Source organism: Myxine glutinosa, chromosome 6 (assembly GCF_964187855.1).
Source record: "Myxine glutinosa chromosome 6, kmMyxGlut1.1, whole genome shotgun sequence".
NCBI classification, from domain to species: domain Eukaryota; kingdom Metazoa; phylum Chordata; class Myxini; order Myxiniformes; family Myxinidae; genus Myxine; species Myxine glutinosa.
In genome coordinates, this window is record NC_136266.1 from 88,994,671 (window position 1) to 89,011,234 (window position 16,564).

Genomic DNA, 16,564 nt, shown 5'->3' on the forward strand with positions numbered 1-16,564 from the left:
TCTGGGGCTTGTCAATGCACAGTGTAAGTTTAAAATGATATTTACTATTAATCATGTTTGGGAGGAGAGGCGGGGAGGTGAAAGTGGGAGTTGTATGTTGCTGCAAGTGCCATTATAAATATTTTTGGGTTTTTTGAGTTCTGGGGCCACACGATAAATTATACTAGATTTTTGCATCTATTTGTGGGTGTGGAAGGTGTGGAGGTGTGGAGGTTGAAAGAGGTGACAGTAAGGGAGGCATTAAAAGAGAGGCTGAGTAGGGTAGAGGATGATGTGGGTGAGCTTGAAAGTGGTTGGATGTCAATGAAAGCTAGTCTGTTGGGAGCCGTTGGTGAGGTATGTGGATGGACAAAAGGACCACCGAGGCACTCGGAAACATGGTGGTGGGATGATGAAGTTGGAAAGAGGATTGACGAGAAAAGGAAGAAGTTCAAGGAGTGGCAGAAGGCGAAGGGTACGGGAGCAGAAACAGCAGAGCATGAAAGTTATAAGGCAGCCAGGAAGGCTGCAAAGAAAGAGGTAGCAAAGGCGCAGGAGGCATTAAGGAAAATGTTCGGAGAACGCTTGGATTCGGAAGAGGGTCAGAAAGCAGTATTCAGGATTGCAAAGCACATAGCGAAAGAGAGGTGTGATGTGATGGGGGTGAGTTGCTTGAAGGATGAAGTGGGACAAATCGTTGTCGAACCAGATGGAATTAAAGGAAGATGGAAAAGATATATGGAAATGCTGTTGAATACAGAGAATGAATGGGATGGCAACATAGAGAGTAACCCAGTTTTAGGACCGGCAGAGACGATAACTGAGAAGGAAGTTGAGGAAGCGATAAAAGCAATGAAGAGTGGAAAAGCGGGAGGGCTGACGGGAGTTGTGGGAGATATGTTGAAGGCAGCAGGAAGTTGGGGTGTGAAGAGAATGACAGAGATCTGTAATCTGGTGGTGAAAGAAGGCCGCATTCCAGTGGACTGGGAACTGAGTACCCTCGTCCCTCTATACAAGGGGAAAGGTGACCCTCTGGAGTGTGGCTCGTACCGAGTGATAAAGTTATTGGAGCATGGAATGAAGGTATTGGAAAGGGTGTTGGTGAGGAGGATAAGGAAGAAAGTGAAGATCGACGAAATGCAGTTTGGATTTATGCCAGGAAGAGGAACGGCAGATGCGCTTTTCATTGTGAGGCAGTTGCAGGAGAAGTACATGGAGAAGAGGAAGAAGTTGTTTTTTGGGTTTGTTGATCTGGAGAAAGCATTCGATAGGTTTCCACGCAAAGTATTGACATGGGCATTGAGGAAGCTAGGAGTGGAGGAATGGTTGATCAGAGTAGTGATGGCAATGTACAAAAGAGCGCACACAGCTGTAAGGACGAAGGATGGGAACAGTGGTGAGTTTGAGGTGAAGGGGGGAGTGCATCAGGGGTCGGTACTAAGTCCACTACTATTTGTAGCTGTGATGGAGGTGCTGGCTCAGAACGTAAAGGAGGGTTTACTGTGGGAGTTGTTGTGTGCAGATGATCTGGTGTTGATTGCGGAAAGTATGGATGGACTGAAGGAAAAGCTGAACAAGTTGAAGGAATGTATGGAGACAAAAGGTCTGAAGGTGAATATCGGAAAGACGAAGGTGATGGCAAGTGGTAAAGCATGTGGTGAGGTGGAAAGAACTGGGAAGTGGCCGTGTGCTGTGTGCAGGAAGGGTGTCGGAGTGAACTCCATTCAATGTACAATGTGCGCTGAGTGGGTTCATCAAAAATGTAGTGGTCTGAGAGGGTCATTTACCAGTGTGGCAGCTACATTCAAATGTAAGGTGTGCACAGAGGGAGCTGCAGATGGAGGAAATGTTGAGTTGGATCTTGGAGACGGCGTGAAGCTGGAAGGTGTGAAAGCATTTTGCGACCTCGGAGACATGCTGAATGGAGAAGGTGGATCAGACTCGGCAACGGTTGCTCGAGTGAGATGTGCATGGAAGAAGTTTCGGGAACTGAGTGGCGTGCTGATGAGGAGGAGAGTGTCGCTGAAGCTGAAGGGAAAGGTGTATGCTGCATGTGTGAGAAGTGTTATGATTTATGGGAGCGAGACATGGGTAATGAACGTAGAGCAGCAACGAAGGCTGGAAAGGGTGGAAATGCGAATGGTTCGATGGATGTGCGGAGTATCGTTGAGAGAGAGGAAGACAAATGATGAATTGCGAAAGATGATGGGAATATTGCCTGTGATTGATGCTGTGAAGAGGAACAGGTTGAGATGGTTTGGTCATGTGTTGAGGAAGGATGAAAGTGACTGGTTGAGAAGAGTGATGGAAATAAATGTAGAAGGAAGTAGAGGACGGGGAAGACCGAGAAAGACTTGGCTAAAGATGGTGGAAGAAGAAATGCGGGCAAGGGGGTTAACAAGGAGAGATGCAGAAAATAGGGCAAAATGGAGAAGATTGTCATGGGGACCGCAAGGCTAACCCCCGCTCTAGCAGGGAAAATGGCCTTAAAATGCATGTTGTTGTTGTTGTTGTTGTTGTTGGTGAAAGGAGAAGTGTGTGTGTGTGTGTGTGTGTGTGTGTGTGTGTGTGTGTGTGTGTGTGTGTGTGTGTGTGTGTGTGTGTGTGTGTGACTGTGTGTGTGTGTGACTGTGTGTGTGTGTGTGTGTATGCACAAATATGTACGTGTGTGAGTGCACACATGCACATGTGCATACATGCATACGTGTGTGTGGGTTTGTGCACATCAAATGTCCAATATCACACACAATAAGCATGTGCACAACATACCACTGTGGAACATGTCACGTATAACATGTGTGTATGCAATACAACATTTGCACAATATGTATATGTGTATATAATGCATAAAAATAACGTGTGCATACAATACACAGCATATGATGTCATGCAAAACCAAACAAAACATGGCAAAGCACAACCAAAAGCAACATCAAAGCCAAACAGGTGTATAAACCATAATTGTGCATGTGTTCATGCAAATCATGACCCGTGTGTGTGTGTGTGTGTGTGTGTGTGTGTGTGTGTGTGTGTGTGTGTGTGTGTGTGTGTGTGTGTGTGTGTGTGTGTGTGTGTGTGTGTGTTTGGTTGTGCGTGCATGTGTGCGTCACTGCCACTTGTCCTCATCTTTCTCAGGCCCTCCTCTCGGGTACGCCAAATCTCAGGCCCCCACCCACTAAGGTCCGCCAAGTCTCAGTCGTCCCCCCCACTGGGGTCAACCAAATCCCAGGCCCCCTCCCACTCAGGTCTGCCAAATCTCAGGCCCCCCTTCCACTCTGGTCCACCAAATCTCAGGCCACCATTCCAAATCACAGGCCCGCCAAATCTCTGGCCTTGCTCCCTGTGTGTGCGTGCTGGTCCTCCTCGATGGGTTAGAGTCAGCAAAACCCATCAAGCCATGGGTACCTCTCCTTCCCCCACCAAAACTGCCCATGAAGCTGTTATATTCGGCACATTACAAGATCTCGGTTCACTGCAGGTATAACATGACATAAAGTAAGTCGCCAAATTCCGAACCCTCACTCCCATCATGACGGGGTCAGAGAAACCCAGCAAGCTGCCAAGCCAGGCCACATCCCAGATGATCAACATGAATTCAGGCACCACGTGTACGACTCTCCACCGCACCAAAGCCGCCGTGCACTCCAAAGCCGCCACACACGGCACAAATCCTCGATCTAACCTCTCTCTCACCTCCTCAACGGACGTTCCTTTGCAGGAGGAGATCCATCAAAGCATGGGCCTTCCCACCTGGCAGCATGGAGCCCACAAGTCCCACCAAGCTCCAGACCCAGGTGGCCCAAACACACGACAAATGGCGCAACACCGACTACCATCTTGTCTCACCAGAGGTGTGTGTGTGTGTGTGTGTGTGTGCGTGTGTGTGTGTGTGTGTGTGTGTGTGTGTGTGTGTGTGTGTGTGTGTGCGCGTGCGTGCGTGCGTGCGCGCGCGTGCGTGTTAGTGTTATAACGACAGCCACTAATTGTATTAATGGGAGATGGTATGAACCCAATTTCTCTACAGGGATATTTCTCCTGGTCCTATATTCCCTAGAGTCTGATTTACATTCAGGAACACAGCAATTATGATTAACCATTCTGAAATTGCCACTCTTTCGTCCAAATGCTGAAAATTATGTTTAAAAGACTATTTGAATTACATATCATTTAGAAAATCTTTATGACTCGGATGACTCAATCCTTTACCCACACTTCTTTCTTTATGTATTGTGCTCCTCTGCTCTTGTTCTCTCCCTATTGCTCCTTTTGCCTCAGAGCTATATGTGTGTTTCCCCTTGACCACCACGACTAAGCAATCCGAGTCCTTGCACTTGCTATTTGTATGTATTGGCCAAATTTTTGGTGACTTCTTTGAAACCAGAAAAAACATGGAAAACTTGCTCTCCCGTGATTTATTCGTCTCTTGTAGAGGCCCCCTGTTTACGCAGCTTTGTGGGTTTTTGAGGCTACTGTAGACCTACAAGGTTTTGAATGTGGTGAGGTCGTGATTACACTTGTGTGTTTGATCAATGCAAGGAATTTGGAATGCAACCATGGTATAAGGCCTACTTTTGTATAAGTTACCACATTTCAGTTGAAAATCTCAGGCAATAAATCTCAACGGAGCCCTTGCAACTCTTGCACTACTGTCTTGAAGTTGTAAAAGTATAAATTATTTATTGCTTGATATATATATATATATATATATATATATATATATATATATATATATATATATATATATATATATATATATATATATATATATATATATATATATATATTTCTCAGCTCAGTACTGATATTACTTATTGCAAGCAAGGCAATTAGAGAGGTTAAAACAGTTCAATTTCTACACGACTAATGCAAAACTTTCACCGGCATTAGTCCAAGGGCTCACAATGTCTATGTCTATGGAAGCAATTAACTTGCTTTCATTAGAGATGATTTGTCGTCATTGAAAAGTTTCTCGAGTACTTTGCTGATGTTTAAGAAAGGAAACAGCCAGCTGGGATAAACGTGGTTGTCGTTTTAAGAACAAGTAACATGCGCTTTGTTGTTGATTCTTGCGGCATGTGCTTTTTATTTCAGTATGCAATGCAACAATGGCTCATTAAGCAAGCTACAGCCTGGTGAACATTCTAATCATCATCAAAATATTTCCAAAATGCCAGGATTAGCATTTTCTAATTTCTGTGGTTTTTTGATGTTCTTTTTAAAATAACTTTTAAAAAAGAATTTTTTTTAAAACTTTTAAAACTCTTTTTTAAATACCTTTGTGAGAGCAATGCAGTAACCCTAAAACACTTTCATTTTTCTGCTCATCATTCCATATGCTGTTGCATCCTTTTATGTTTTCACTACTTCCTTGTGGATGATCACAGTAATGTAAGCCAAATCTTTTCTTGGACCCACAATTCACAGGGAAGTGGCCAATTTCCACCAACTGGGGACAAGCCTCAAAGCCAACATGCTTGGATTACAGAACAGTGAGCGTTTCGTCATCATACGAAGACCCAGCAGTGACCATAGGAAATCATTGGCACTTGTTTTTGCCCTATCCCAGGCAGATAATCTGTGTAATGTCCACCCAGCTGCTACAAAAATGTAGCTGAGGAACTGGGCTGCAAGAGGCCTGTGATGTGCCATGCATGCCAATCCACCCCGCTGTCACATTACTGTGTATCTAATCAATCCACTTCTCGAGTGGCTTCCCCGAATCCCTAAAACGAAACCCCACCACCCATTCCCCAAATTATAGCTCACATCGGCGAAGAAAAATAAAGAAAACGTTGAGAAATACCACACTAACATTGATTTTGAAAAGTCCCCTGGCTTTTGTCACTCTTTCTTCAGGATAAACATACCATATACGTTAAGGGTTTACAAGATTTGAATGAATCGTGAAATGTGTACATTCTGTATCTCTATGCGAGTGCTCTAGGATGTTTGAGTTCTGCGTTTGCTCAGTTTGTCGTTTTCTTTAACCTCACATCCTTTTTATTTCCACTTTTATTAAAGTGCAAGGCATTTGCTGCTCCTTCATTCGCTCCCACCATATACACGATACAGGTTGGTGACCTCGTATATCATCTGTTGTTCCATCTCACACCTTTCTCTCACATATATATATATCCCCCCCTCACCCCTCCACTCTCCACCTCTCTCTCCCCCTCCACCTCTGTCTCTGTGTCTCTCTCTCCTCTCTCTCCTCTCTCTCCTCTCTCTCCTCTCTCTCCTCCCTCTCCTCCCTTCTCTCTCTCCTCCCTTCTCTCTCTCCTCCCTTCTCTCTCTCTCTCCCCCCCTCCCTTCTCTCTCTCTCCCCCCCCTCCCTTCTCTCTCTCTCCCCCCCTCCCTTCTCTCTCTCTCCCCCCCCTCCCTTCTCTCTCTCTCCCCCCCTCCCTTCTCTCTCTCTCCCCCCCCTCCCTTCTCTCTCTCTCCCCCCTCCCTTCTCTCTCTCTCCCCCCCCTCCGTTCTCTCTCTCTCCCCCCCCTCCCTTCTCTCTCTCTCTCTCCCCCCCCTCCCTTCTCTCTCTCTCTCTCTCTCCCCCCCCTCCCTTCTCTCTCTCTCTCTCCCCCCCCTCCCTTCTCTCTCTCTCTCTCCCCCCCCTCCCTTCTCTCTCTCTCTCCCCCCCCTCCCTTCTCTCTCTCTCTCTCCCCCCCCTCCCTTCTCTCTCTCTCTCCCCCCCTCCCTTCTCTCTCCGTATACTCATGTTTATGGAAATGCCTCTTCTTCCAATTCTGACGTTCTCACCAATCCTTCCAGGAATCAGATCACCACCATCTTATGTCATGTTGGACGATCAAACCCATGACCTTTTGTAGTCTCGTTCACTTTTTTTCAATCCCGATCACCTTACAATTAATACACTAACCTACCACACTCTTTTTACTTCGATATCTTGAGCCCTGATATGTTTGAAGAAAATATATTACCTATAAAAGTACTTTAGGTCTTACATCAGGTTTGATCATTGATCAAAACACATTTGATCAATAACAGTCGTTGTCTTACATTTACATAACATGCACCCCTCCCCCCACCAAGGAAAGAAAAAAGATTCTACAACTCTGTATTTCATTACTAACCTGAAAAATAATTCTTCCTTATTCTCCATTCTGCTTGCTGCCACCTCCAAGTCAATGAGTTCACAAAGGTGTATTCGTGATTCTAATCATCAATAGAAAACTTGCAGTCTTGTGCAAGAAATGATAGGACGTTATTTTGAAGATCAAAGTCTTGTAACGAAGAAACTGCCCTTTTGTTTGCTGTATTACATTCAATGTTGCTTGATAAATTCATTTAGTGATTGTAAAATAAAATTATATAATCGAAGGGTTACGAGGAGAAAGTTCCATATAGAGATGAATTCATTACCCTGTGCTCACGAAGCAGAAAACAGGGTTAGTCGATCGGTTGCGTGCGTACGTGCGTGTCTACATTTTAGAAATTCATTTCTCGGCAAACGTTGGCCAGGTTGACACGAATTTTTACCATCGGAGCGCCTCCGCCTGTATATTTATTTTATTCATAATTATGATGTCATAGGTCACGCGGTACGGACGCCATCTTAGAAAAACGTTACAACTCTATATCTCCAAAACCACTCAATGGAAAAAATTGCAACATGGCTCATTGTCAAGTACTCCCCATGGGGAATAAGATATGTTAATGATGATGTAATCAGTACCTTTGTTATGACGTCATAATTCAACAAGTATAATGCTTCATCCGATCATTATGAATTTTTTTTCTCTGCAACTGTTGGTCTAATGGACACAAAATTTTCACCACAGGAGCACCTCCTCCTACAGAATATTTTCTTGATAATTATGACATCATAGGCCATGTGGTACAGATGCAATCTTGGAAAAACGTTGCACCTCTTTATCTACAAAACTGCTCCATGGAAAAATATTGAAAAGTGGCTCATTGTAAAGAACTCCACATGAGGAATAAGTGTTGTTCATGACGAATTCATTGGTGCCTTAATTATGATGTCATAATTCAACAGGGTGTTCGACATGACGACATAATTTGCTTAGTCTGATCAGTTTGAAATTTATTCAGCTTGATCTACGCAACAATTATATTGGAGAATATAAACTTATGATGTCATCGCTCATGTGGCCTGGCAGCCATTGGATCAAATAAAAGAAAACCTTCAAAAACAGAAGAGTTTGCTCACACCAAGTTGACTGTTCAGTGTGCAGGGTAAGTATTCTACGAATACCATCTACAGTTAATGCAGTATTTTACAATCTTGACTACAAGGTAAGTTTGATGCAGGTGTTGCACTATAACAGTATTCTGGTGTGATGGTGCAGGGTGATGAGGTAGATGGATCAGAGCAGAGTCACCATCCCAATTCCAAATTATTTTACTGGAATAATAATCAAAGTTGCACAACATGAGATGCCGGTCTGGCGCATTCAAACACAGCATTCGCGGCAACCGGAGGTGCTGTAAGAGTGGTGGTGTTAACAGCAGATGGTCCGAGGCTGCATCTCCACTTATTATTATTCAGACTGGTTTCTGAGTTTTTATATTATTCTCATCATTATTCTGAATTGTATAATAATCGCAGATATAAAACAGGAGATGCAGGCTTGGTGCCTTCCAATATGCCGTTCGCGGCAACCCGAGGTGCTGTAAGAGCAACGGTGCTGTTAACACCCGGTGGTCAGTGGTTGCATCTCCACTTTTTGTTGTTATTCAAGCTGCCTTCTTCGTTTTAATATTAATCTCGTCATTAAACTGAATTTTTTTATGGGGTGGTAGTATTTTTAATTAGGGTAGTAGTTTTTCTCGTAACACTCTCCCCCTCAAAAGAAATGTCGTCCCGACATTCACTTCACCCCAACGAATCTTCCTTCTTCCATCACTCGTACATACTTTACCACGAGTAGACAGAGATACTGGTGTCAGTTTCGTGAAAGACCTCCTCCAAAATCTTCAACACCGTTTCCCAATTCAAGTCCTCCAGCCCACATCCATTCTTTTGAATGGAGACCTTGGTTATTCCATGAGCAATGCAGTGGTTTGTCATTGCCTCCAAGCTTTCCTTCAAGCTGGTGCACATTGATCTCTGGTCAGCACTCTCCTTTGTAATGAGGTAGTACACAAATCTTGTTCCTTTTTTTAGGACCACACAATCTCCGGTCTTCCTTATGTGACTGAACAGCTCTTGTATAGTGGAGCACTTCTCATCAAAGAGTGTAAGCATTCCTGCTCCCATGGAGCAATCTCTGCTAATGCAGTATGCAAGAGTCTCTGTTGGGGGGCAGTTAAATATGTCTCCATCAACCAGCTGAATCTTGGATTCCTGGGTGCTTACTATCCTTCTCACCAAAGATGGTTTTCCCAGTGACTCATAGGTCAATGTTTGTGGAGGTTTAATCTGGCTCTTTGGTCGGGAATAGTTGCCATTGGGGATGTCTTCTTGTACTACTTCTTCCTCCGATTCCAGGGGCTCCTGTGGTCATTCACTGGTGTGCCCCTCTGCCTCTTCACTGAGGCCACAGTCTTCCCGTAGTTCTTCCTACATGACTACCGGAGATGGAGATGGATTTGGCTGTCGTTCTACCCTTCTCCGTGGTTGAAATGCTATGGCTTAGGGTTGAGATCTGAGATATCCAGTCCCTCCACTTTGCCCCATTGGGCTTGGTCCTCAAAGATTTCGTCTTCTGACTCACCAACTGGCTCAACCCCTTCCTCAACAGAACCTTGGCGGCATGTCTGCCTTCTCCTCAGTCCTCGCTCACTCTGTGCTGTTTCCTCTCTGTGCGGTCTCTGCTGAGGTTCTGCCACAGGGAGGGACTCACGTGGCAACAGAAGATTGCGGTGGAGGGTCCTGGCTCTGCCTCTCCCATTTTCAGGTCTCACCTCATACACTGGGCTATCTGGAGTCTTTCTTCTGACAGTAATGTAAACCTGGTCCTCCCAGTAGGATCAGATCTTCCCAGGGCCTCCCCTCTCACCAACATTCCTCACCAAAACCTGACCACCTGTTTGTAGCTCTGCACCATAGACTCTTTTGTCATGTCATGGTTTTCCCCGAGTGGCCTGCTTGGCTGCAGTTTTGCTCGCGATTTCATATGCATCTCTCCTGTTCCTCCACTTCTCAACATAGTCAGCATAAGAGCCCTCTTTCCCCTCAATGTCAAGTCCAAATAGTAGATATATCGGAAGTCTGGGAGACCTCCCATAGAGCAGGAAGTATGGCGAGAACCCTGTTGCTTCATTGCGGGTGCAGTTATAGGCATGCACCACACTTGCAAATGAGCTCTTCCAATTTTGTTTTTGTTCTTCAGTCAGTGTCCTCAGCATTGCCAGCAATGTCCTGTTAAACCTCTCTACCTTACCATTTCCTTGAGGGTGGTATGGTGTAGAGTGGGAGCCTTTAAAACCACTTTGTTGCTTCAACTGGGCCATCAGTTGATTTTCAAATTCTCATCCCATATCGTGATGGACTCGTGTGGGAAAACCAAACTTCAGCACAAAATCACTGAATATCTTGTCTGCAACTGTCCTTGCTGACTTGTTGGTTGTTGCATACGCCTGTGCAAATCGTGTGAAATGGTCCATCACCACGAGAATGTACTCATACCCATCTTTACATGTTTCAAGGTGCAGGAAGTTGATGGACAGCAATTCAAAGGGATATGTGGTCTTTATAGTCAACATGCGTGCTCGCGTGACCCGGCTTGGTTTTCGCTTCATTAAGCACTCGCATTCCTGTGTCACAAATCGCTCCACATCTCGCTGCATCCTTGGCCAGTAAAATCGGTCCCTGATAAGTTCTAACGTTCTTTCCGAGCCCAGGTGCCCCATAGCTTTGTGCAGTTCCTTGTATACAAGTGGATGGTAGCAGCAGGGCAACACAAGTTGGGTCCTTGTTGCACTATATTGCAGTCTTGCGATACAAGAAACCTATGCTATTTACCTATGCTATTTACCTGCAGCTTTGACCACTCCCTCAGCAAGGCCTTCACCTCAGGGCTTCCTTTTTCCACTGTCGCATTGCTTGGGCGCTCACCCTGGTCTTTTAGCTTCAGCTCCGGGCCAATGACAGGATCCTCTCTGAGCTGACTGGAGGTGACTAAGTGGAATGGGATGTAATGTGGTAGGAGGCTGGTCAAGTTGAATCCCTGTGGCCATTGCATTGATGGCCAATGGACTTTGACGTGCCATGAGGTCTCTCTGTTTGGTGGACACCTGTGGGCTCATTCCTTCTGTACACCCTTCCATGAACTTACAGAAATCAAGAGGCATGCGAGACGGTCCATCCGCATTTGCGTTCGTTCGGCCTGGCCTGTACTTGACATCAAAGTTGAAATCCTCCAATTCAGCAACCCATCTCTGTCCAGTGGCATTCAGCTTTGCTGTTGAGTACATATGTGAGTGGGTTGTTGTCTGTGTAGACAGTGAAGGAGGGTGCATGGTACAAGTAGTCCCTGAAGCGCACACATAACGCCCATTTTAATGCCAGGAACTCCAACTTCCCTGAATGCAGGTTGTACTTCCTTTCTGGCGGAGTGAGAGTTCTTGATCGAAAAGCGATGACCCACAGTTTCTCCTCCTGACATTGGTATAACACTGCTCCCAAGCCCTCCTGTGATGCATCAAACCGAGGGTAACCTAAGACAGGTGGGCTGGTGAGGTGGCTGATTATCTGTTCCACTGCCTGTTGATGCTCTTCACTCCAGACCTCTTAGACACTCCTCCATGTTATGCTGGAACTCAGGCCGAAGGGAATGCGAACCCACTCATATAGGCCCCAGGGGGCGATGAAGGCAGTGAGAGGCCTACTTTCTTGATCCACGCTCCCTTGGTGGTATGCCTTCCCCTGGTCCAGTACAGAGAACCATGAACTTCCGCTCAGACAGTCTAACATATCTTGAATCCGGAGATTTGGATGGCGATCTGGAATGGACTTACGATTGAGTTCCCTATAATCACAGCAGAGACGCAGCGTCCCATCTTTCTTCCGTACACAAACAATGGGCGAGGAGTAGTGAGACCTTGATGGTTTTATCCACCTGCAATTCAGCATATCCTGCAGGTACTCCTTCAACTCCTTCTGCAGTGGATTTGGGACTTTTTGACCAAATTATTAATTAGTCTTCTCCATATTCTCATAATAAAGCTTTGTTGAAAATTTGATGACAAAACCCAAATGGTAAATTAAAATTTCAGGTCAATTGGATTTAAATTGACTTTTATGTGATGCTGACCTTTGACCTTTTGACCAAGTTATTTATTTGTCTTCTCCATATTCTCATAATAAGGCTTTGTTGAAAGTTTAATGGCAAAGCTCAAATGGTTAAAAAAAAAGTTATGGCACACACACACGCACACACGCACGCGCACATACACACACACGCACACACACACACACACAGAAGTGATTGCAAACCCCCTCTCTCCCGTTACGTGGGGGACGGGATAATGAACATCATTGAGCAGGATCCCGCTGCTATAGATGTGTTGCTGGCAAACAAATGTTTTTTGAGAAGGTGCTTAGTGTGACATAAAGAAACACCACACAGCACTCTTTACGCATAAATGGCAAGCTAAACGGTGAGGCACCATCATGGCATTTTGAGCACCAACCTCACCACCACCCCTCCTCCTCCCCACCTCCCACTCTCCACCTCCCCACCTCCCCCTCCTTTTCCCAACCAACCATCCCATATGTTCCACACATTATCTTTCCTCTTCTTTCTCCTATCTCCTTCCAACCTGCTGCCCCTTTTGGCCTTTCTCTTCTCCAAACACGACATTCCCACCCCCTCACTGTCCTTATCACAAACTCAATTTAATCCTTCTTTTTCGTGTACCAATATGTATTTATATAGCGGTTTGGTGAACCATTATAGCTTGAGCTCTGCACAACTTTGTTTCACCAAACTCATGTACATTCCCATGACAAGAAGGGATTTAAAACAGAAAGAAAAAGGTTTTTTAAGGTACAGCTTCCATAAGCATGGGATTCAATGCCAAACCAACTCTGCAAGACTCATTGCTGATTTAAAGGTTTTAATCTACTTGACATGTCTTTTAAGAGTTGTGGTTCATCATACTTTTCTCTGGACATCTTTGTGTAAATGCCTACCCTCCTGCCTCCTCCACTTTCTCTTTTCCCTCCCTTGACAATCATCCAACACACCATATCCATGCCACATGAATATGACCGTGTTAGTAATCCATCCGGACACAGTAATGGCTCCATTAATTAGCTAATGGTGGAATGGGCAACAATCAGCCCAGAGCTCCTGATGAAGCCAAGAAGTCTGGCAATTTCATTTCATGCTTCATATTCGCCTATTCGCATTCGCAAAGGAAAAAGTAGAATGTATTAATGCCTCCGACAGAAGTAAGAGATCATCTCTATTCTATATATTGGAAATGCACAAATGGTGGAATTTTGACCCCTCCCATTATGATTTTTTTTTTAATGCACAGGTACATTACAGCATGTGATGTGGAGTGGCAGGCAGGGGGTCAGTGGGTGTAGAAAAGCTCAGCAGTGGATATGGAAGAGACCATGAGCTGGTGATGGTCGACATTCTTGATGGTCTTGAGACAGCAATAAAAAACAACGTATACGGAACCATTTCCTTTCTTTATCTTCACGTCTTCCACTTGTTTTCTTTTTATCCTTATTTTCCTCTCTTTCAGTATTCTTCCCAATTCCACCATCCCCCACTGGTTCAAGCATATCTGATATAGGACCCCTGCAGGAACCAGTGCAACCAAACTTTTCATTGCCTCCTCTTGTATGCATAGGAAGGTCGAGGGCCTTGTTTGGATAAAAAAAACATTTGATCCTGGGTAAAACCAGATAATTAGCCTCCAGGCCTCGACCAAATCTTGTGCTTATACACTGCCTGCATTGTTTTTTTTACAGGAGCAATCAAGTAATATGTATTGTGAAGATAGAATGTTGCAATTGTAGTGATTTGTTGTTAATAATACAAATGTAATTATCGGGTTACTGTTTACACATGCGCCTGTTATTAAAAAAGATCTGAAAAGCCAAAAACGTTGCTTTACACAGGTTTATTATAACACCTCTGTGTTCAGGCCCGAAAGCAGGTATGTTACTTATACATTGCCTGGGTTTTTCCCCGGGAGCGATAGATTAAGAAATGAAATTAATAAAGACTTGGAAGAGGGAAAAGTGTTGTGTTTTGTTGTGTTAGAGCCTGAATATAAAATGGATTAAATCGAGATCTTTTTGTCACTGATCTACACATCATGCCCCATGTCAAAGTGGAAGTTTCTTTTAGAATTTTTTTTAAAATGAAAAGCTGTAATCTCTTAAGTAAACAATATTCAACCCCTTTGTGATGACACTCCAAATTGAGCTCAGATGCATCCAATTTCCTTTGATCATCCTTGAAATATCTCTACAACTTGATGGGAGTCCACCTGTGGCCAATTCAATTGATTGGACATGATTTAGAAAGAAACACACCTTTCTATATAAGATCGCAAATTTGACAGTGCATGTCAGAACAGAAACTCTACCATGGAGTCCGAGGAACTGCCCATTTAACTCCGAGACAGAATTGTGAGGAGGCATAGATCTGGGAAAGGATATAAAACAATTTCTGGAGTGTTGAAAGTTCCCAAGAGCAGAATGAGCTTCATCATTAGGAAATGGAAAGAATATGGAACGACCCAGACTCTTCCTAGAGCTGGCTGTCCAACCAAACTGATCAACCGAGCAAGAAGGACATTGATCAGAGAGGTGACCAAGAACCCAATGGCCATTCTGGCAGAAAAACAGAGTTCCTTGGCTTAGATTGGAGAACCTGCCCGAAGGACAACAGTCTCTGCAGCACTTTACAAAATCTAGGCTTCATGGGAGAGTGGCCATAAGGAGCTCCTGAGAAAAGTCACATGACAGCACACCTGGAGTTTGCAAAAAGGCAAGTGAAAGACTGAGAAAATGAGCGAAAGGTTCTGTGCTCTGAAGAAACGAAAATTGAACTCTTTGGCCTGAATGCAAAGCGCTATGTCTCGCAGAAACCAAGCATAGCTCATCACCCATCTAACACCATCCCTGTGGTGAAGCATGGAGGTGGCAGCATCATGCTATGGGAATGCTTTTCAGTGGCATGGACAAGGAGACTTGTGAGGATAGAGAGAACAATGAATGGAGCCAAATACAGGCAAATCCTTGAGGAGAACCTGCTTCCTTCTAAAAGACCTTAGACTGCGGCAAAAATGAACATTCCAACAGGACAATGACCCCAAGCACAAAACAAGACTTCACAACAAGAATGTGAAAGTCCTTGTGTGGCCCAGCCAAAGCCCAGACTTGAATCCCATTGAGAATCTGTCGAAAGACTTGAAGATTGCTGTTCACCGATGCTTCCCATCCAACTTGACAGAGCCTGTGCAAATCTGCAAGGAAGAATGGGAGAAACTCCTCAAACCAGATGTGCAAAGCTGATATCGACATACCCAAGACGACTCGAAGCTGTAATCACTGCAAAAGGCGCTTCTCCAAAGTATTGACTCAGGAGGTTTAATATTTAAGTAAATTAAATATTTCATTATTTCATTTTTAATAATTCTGCAAGATATTCCAAAAAAATAATTCCACTTTGACATTTTGGGGTATTAGGTGCAGATCAATGACATAAAATCTCAATTTAATCCATTTTAAATTCAGACTGTAACACAACAAAATGTAAAAAAGTAAAGGGGTGTGAATACTTTCTGAAGGCACTGTGTATATATATATATATATATATATATATATATATATATATATATATATATATATATATATATATATATATATATGTATATATATATATGTATATATATATATGTATATATATATATGTATATATATATATGTATATATATATATATGTATATATATATATATGTATATATATATATATGTATATATATATATGTATATATATATATGTATATATATATATGTATATATTGTTGCGGATATGGCATTTGGCCTCCATATCCGCTTGTAAATATTCCCCTATTTCCCCAATACTCCCCAACTATCCCCAATCCCCCATTCCCTAGTCCCATTGCCTGTAAATAACACTCTGTAGAACCGACCTTCCCCTATTTCCCCCATTAAATGTCGCACCCAGGTTCACCGCATCTCACGTAGACAACTTTCGGACATCTTGCTAGTTATTCTTAGTCTATGTCAGTTAAGGACTCGTTTCCATTAATTCTGACTCTTCGTTGCACCAGAATGTGATTGTATGGCACCAGTAGTGAGTTTAGGACCTCCCCTTACCTCCTCCCATCTTCCCCATAAAACAACAACAACAACAACAACAACAACAACTACAACAACAACTACAACAGCAGAGGGGGGCGGCGCGGCGCGGCGCGGGGGGAGTGTGCGTCCTCACTCCGGCTTGGTTAGCCGCCATTACCCATGCGCTCCACGGGGTTACCACGAAGGGGCTGGCTGTCAGCTCCTCGTCAAGGGCGGAGCCTGGTAACCCCCCCGCACCCAATAAGAAGGGCGGACCGATTCCATCTGGGGCGGAGCTAGCGAGCCGAGGGCGTGTCACTCCCCGCC